Here is a 6269-nt window from a genome sequence, read left to right on the forward strand (position 1 = left end):
CCGTTTTTCTTGATTCTGGGCTTGATGAAAAGTGAAATTGAGACCGCTCTTAGGTATCGCAACCACGGCCTGCTTCGTTATTTGCTGCAGTTTTGACGATGTCGGAACATGTCGCATTTGTTGCTCCGCATTGTTAAATAACAACACTTGGCATATTGCATTTGCCTGGTTCGCTAGGAAAAAATTACTACGCCATTGGAGAAGCCCGCGTTGGCGTGCACTGGTTTCGCTGTCCGTTAGCAACACATGTTTCGGAGGAACGTCGCAGATGACAGCGCCAATTGTTTTATTGAATAACGCGGAGCAGAGAAGTGCCATCTCGCTGCGAAATTTTACTAAAAACAGAAGGGCGGTACGCGTAAAATAGAACAGGTGCGCGGGTTACGGGCAATGGCGATGTTGTAAGTTTAGTGCATGTGTGCGGGGTTTGGTAACGTTCGTGCAGTTCCTACTGGTTTTGCATTCTGCAGCTACTCGCAAGATACTGTGGGCTTGGTTGCTGCGCGCTGCAATCTGTCCAGCTATTATACGTCCCAGTCATGCGGTTGGCTGCCTGTTGCAGTCAAGAAAAAGTCATCTCTCGGACTGACTTATAAGATCAATCGCTACACAGTTTCAGAAAGCTGGCACTGACCTTCGAAACATTTCAGCAGAGAGATGCAAGGTACTAGCCGACACATGGTTAACAGGGCTTCGAGGTATCACTGTGTTGAGCTCCATGGCTCTTTGTATAACTGCAGTAATCCAGAACAGAATTCTTTTTTTTTCCCCGATTTAGTGTTCTTATGATAATCCATCCCTGCTGGTGCATGCACATAGACTTTTGATATTACCATCAAGCCATCCTACTAAAATAAACATTTTGAATACCTAGTTGCTCATCATCATTTTTCTAGTGCTACACAAATAATAGTCTCACTGCCACATTTGCTGTGAACACGGTAATGCTCAAAACAAATGTGCATTCATTGCATATCAAGGCAAGTGTAAAAAAAGAAACATATCCAGATTATTGTTCTAAAACTAAAAGGGCCTGAAATGTCAGTCTCAGGAGAAAAGAAAGCTGCCATTTTAAGACATTTAGAATATGTACCGGACTCCTAACTTTAATGTGGAAAAGAAGCTGTATTGTCGCACTCGCCACACGTTGCAGTTATAACAGAAACCTGGCTTCATAGCGAAATCCCGCCTGCCCACAAAATAATTCGTAGAGATAGAACTTGTAGGGGCGGTGGGGTTGCTGTTATTGTAAAGTCGTTTGTGGAGGCCATTCTGTTATCAGATTCAAGTGACACCGGAAGTCTGTTCGTAAAACTGAATATTTATGGTCATGTTTTTATTTTATGTGCGATGTACAGGTCGCCGATTATTTATTAGGGATAAGTGACCAGATTGCCCAGTTCAATAGAAATAAGCTATTAGTAGTTGGCGATTTTAACTTGCCAGGCATTGACTGGGATCGTGTCATGTCAGGTGCCGGTTCTGTTCTCGACGCAAATGTGCTTTTTGATATGATGCTCGACCACAAACTTGTACAAGTAGTTCGTGAACCTACCAGACTTGGAAACGGTCTTGTTCGCTCCTTGACCTTGTCTTTCTTTAACGCTCCTTTTCCGATTATTCTGTATCTATGGGACCTGGGTTGTCTGAATATGAACTTATTGTTGCATCGTTCTCGCTGAATGGTACTCGTACTCACGTGCATGACACGCATCCGCCTACGATTGTGAAAAAATTTTGCGCAGGCTGCTGATGTGTGAATAACAGATCATCTTGATTCTTGTCTTTCTGAATTTTGCCAGAATGATGTTCTGCAGCTTTGGGAAAATTTTAAAATCATGTGTTTATTCTGCATTGATCAATTTATACCTGACAAACGTAAAAAGCCAGTTAACATAACTATGGATGAATAGGTGCACTATTCAATTAAAATGTAAAGCCAAATGCCTTAGAAAGAAAGGCCCAGCTACCGATAATTTAACCAATGTTCGTGTCGCCCTTTCTGTAGCCATTGCAGAAGCAAAAAATTTTTATTTCAGTAGCACTTTACCGAATTTTATTAAGGAAGATCCCCAGAAGTTCTGTAACTTTATCAAGGAACAGAATCAATCTATAACAAATATTATCCATGATAGCATTCCAATAACTGATCCCAATGCTGTTGCTAACCTTTTAAATGACCACTTCCACAGTGTCTTCTCCCCGCCCACTGAACCCTCTTTCCAAACTTCACTGTCCTGCTCTTCTGACGTTAATATTTCTCATCAAGGTGTACTTAATATGCTACTCTGATTAAAAGTGAAATCATCTGTTGGTCCAAATTGCATTCCCAACACCTTCCTTCGGCATTATGCGGAACCTTTATTTTAATTAAATGTCTTGTAGTAATCTTTCAGGCCTCTCTACATTCCGCGGTACTTCCATTCGATTGGAAAGTAGCACGTGTTGTCCCTATATTAAAAAAAGTTGACCCAAGTTCAGTCTTGAATTATCATCCGATTTCCATGTTGTCCTCTTCTTGTAAATTAATTGAGCACATTGTTGCTGATTACATTAATGATTTCTTAAACAAGCATAACATTTTATCTCCTTTCCAAAATGGCTTCAGGAAGGCGCTCTCGACAGTCACCCAATTAAGCACAGTCAATCACTCGTTTGCTTCTGTCTTAGACAAGGCTGGCCAATTAGATATGATATTTTTGGATTTTCAAAAAGCTTTTGATGTAGTTCCTCATGACAAATTAATTTGTAAATTAGAATTCCTTGGTCTTCCTGGCTTTATCCTGTCCTGGGTTTCTGCTTACTTAACGCATCGAAAACAGGACGTAGTGATTGATGGGCAGCAGTCCAATTCTTTCAGTAACCTCTGGCGTGCCTCAAGGCAGCGTGCTTGGCCCACTACTATTTCTTATTTATTGTAACGACATAGCTGACGTAATAGAGGCCCCTGTCAATATTCGTCTGTTCACAGACGACTATATTATTTTTAAGGATATTAATACAGTTAATGATCAACTATATCTTCATTTAGCCTTAAACATCATTCTTGAGTGGAGCAAGAAGTGGGGAATGAAACTTAACTCTGATAAATATGTGCTTCTATGTATAACAAATAAAAAACTACCCCTGAAGTTTTCTTATTCTATTGGCCAAGACCCCTTGGCCGAAGTGAGCGAGTACAAATATCTTGGAATTACAATTACTAACAACCTAAATTGGAATAGCCACATTGCTGCTACCGCCTCTTCTGCTTTTAGAAAGCTATGTCTACTTCATCATAAGCTTAAACATGCATCCCATAAAGTGAAACCATTAGCCTATGCCCCTTTTATTCGACCGAAATTATAATACTTGTGCGTTATTTGGGACCCGTTTAACAAAATCAACATTAACGCACTTGAAAAGATACAGAGAAGAGCCATACGTTTTATTTTTTCCAAATATGGCCGAGAAGAGTCTATAACTGAATATAAGTCTATAACTGAAGCGCCCTAATCGTTTTCACACCCTTCAAACAAGGTGAAAAATAATACGCCTGAAGTTCCTTTACTCCTTCATAAACCGTAAATTCTCTTCAGATCCTAGTCCATACATAACTCTTCTGCATCCAGGAAAACCAGTCATTCCCACCCCCTCGCACCCTCCCCTTACATTGCCAGGACAAACCTTTTTAAATTTTCTTTTTTTCCCCGAACTATACAAGAATGGAACCTCGTCCCTTTCCAACATCTCAACTCCTCTGATTCATTTCAAACTCATATTATTAGTATTTCCTAAGTAACATTGCTCTTTTGTGCTATTTTGTTTCCTTTCCTAAGTTTTATATTTTGCAATTCTGCCTTTTGTACGCATATTTTTTATGTGTTAACTTGCCCCTCCTGGTTGGGCCACACGGCCTGCAGTATGATGTAAATAAAGTAAGTCCTTGATTTTCAAGTGTCAAGATGTCAGGGTTGTGTGCAGTGAATTTGTGTTTAGGCAGCATTGTTTAATTCATTGAATCTCTATATGTGGTCTTGTTTCTAACCAGGCTTTTAACCAAACCAAAGATAAACCATTATTTTCAGCTGAACCGAACCAAAATGTCAGAGGAACTGTTCCCAACTGGTTTGACCAACAGGGTCGGCTCAGGGTCATCGTTGCTGAAATTATGACTGTGCATGGTGCTAAGCTTAAACCAGACCGTGCCTCTTGCATCAATCTGGTGCAGTGCATGGAGTGCTGCCCTGGCAGCAGTTATGTGGTTTGCCACGGTGATCTCAGAGGCCCAATGAAATCCTCAGCTTTCAGTTTGCCAAGTTCACACCATTTGATCGCGACTGTATGCTGCTTTACTTGATGCACGGTTTCATCGCGGTTCCATGTGCAGTCTTGTTGACTTCATTTGATTACGTGAAGCAATGCAAGTACTGTACTGTGTTTTCCAGGGACTACTTAGTGTACGAAGCGAAAGGTCAAGTTTGATTTGAATTATGCTGGACTACCGATTGCAGTTGCAGGAAATTAATCAACTAGCTCCATTTTGTGTGGCTTCCAACGTGCAGATTAAGTACTCATGATGGCGAGACCATATTGAGGATGCAAACTCAAGGTGCGGGTGGACAAATGTTAGGAATGCTAATTTGCGGGGTTACACAAGTTACGATGAATGTAACGTAGTGATATTGAAGCATTCACACATATGGCTGGGATACGAAAGGACCATATTGTAGCGGGCATTTCGTCCGAGATGGCATACTGTGGGAACACAGAATGCTATATTTGTATTTTGCGCGAAAACAGCAAATAAAGTAGTGTCATAGGACTCACTGGTAATCTTTAATATGGTGCGTGAGCAGACACGAGGATATATCACATCTTGTGAAAATTCTGGGTCTCTTGCTTTCCCATCTTTTGAATCCTTGTATGCTATTTCACTTGAGAAGATTGTCATATGCTTTATATTTATTAAGGCCAAATGACTTTCTTGGACATAGTTGAAGGCTTAAGAGTGGGCTTGAATGTGTGCGGTACGCCAAACACGAAACAGCAATCTGGTCACTGTTTCGTTGAGGGGTGGTGTTTGTCTCGGGAAGCTGAGAAAAGCACTCATATCTCTTTGTGCTGTGGTATATGCACATGTGAGGCCAGGCGATGTGTGGCCCTTGTTTCTGTGGTTGTATAATAATCAAGCAAGAGCTGTGTTCCAATGCCCGATCCATCATTGTGATCCTCAGAATTCCCCATTTATTTGACCTTTTCATCATTTGACAGCTGTGCATTTGGGCCACGATTCTGTAGCGATGCCTTCCGCTCGATTATATGCCACTCTTATCATCCACCGTTCACAACCGGCTGATCGCTTTGATAACGAATAACGCGGGTGGGCCGTCACTCTGACCACTGACAAAGCACGAAAAGGAATATCATCGGAGAAGGAATCGCTACAAAATCGCAGCCTTAGTGCATCCTTGTGACACTGAACAGTCCTGGTTTGACCTCTGCAACACCACAGTTACCTCTTTTTACCTAGGTTTGGCAAACTTGTTTGCACATTTTCTTGCCAAATTGATCGACTTTTCGTGATGCACATTCGTGTTCATGCCTATGTATGCACCTTGGCTGAATGCTGCAAACGTCTTTCAGGCCACTCCTCTCTGAACAAGGTTGTGTCAGTGTATGTATGCGACTCTTTTTACACGAATGCATGTTTCCTTTGACACATTGCTCTTGCATCTTGTAGATGTAGCACACGGGTATTTAACAGCTGATGGTGCAGCAAGAATCCTAACTTATCGTGCTTCTGGTTGCACACATCAAAAATATTTTGTGACATGCTCACCATTTCACTCATTAAGCTGTACATTGCTTGTTGATTGCCTCCAAAATGCTAATAAAATTTACCATGCAGGAAATTTGTCTGTTGCTTTATTTGAACATGACATAATACTAAGCACATGTCCTGACAGCTTAAAATAGTTATTGACCCAGCATATCTTTTGAAATAAATAAAAGCTACATACTAGGTGCACAAGATGTCTGAGAACAAAATGGCAACTTCAAAATTAGCAGTGATATTTCAGACAAGAATAAAAATATTCTTTCCAAATGTTTTGCATTCTTTATGACTGCTTTCAAAGGCTGTTGAATAAGGAATCTCCTGCATCAATTATTGACTGGTTTTAGGTTTGATACCGGCAGCATGCTCATATTGTCACTTAGTAGTGACGGTGAAGAAGACGTCACAAAACTGTGATGATGAAGCAGACTTTTATTGGGCGAACCTGTGT

Source organism: Dermacentor silvarum, chromosome 8, assembly GCF_013339745.2.
Source record: "Dermacentor silvarum isolate Dsil-2018 chromosome 8, BIME_Dsil_1.4, whole genome shotgun sequence".
Taxonomy (NCBI): Eukaryota; Metazoa; Arthropoda; class Arachnida; order Ixodida; family Ixodidae; genus Dermacentor; species Dermacentor silvarum.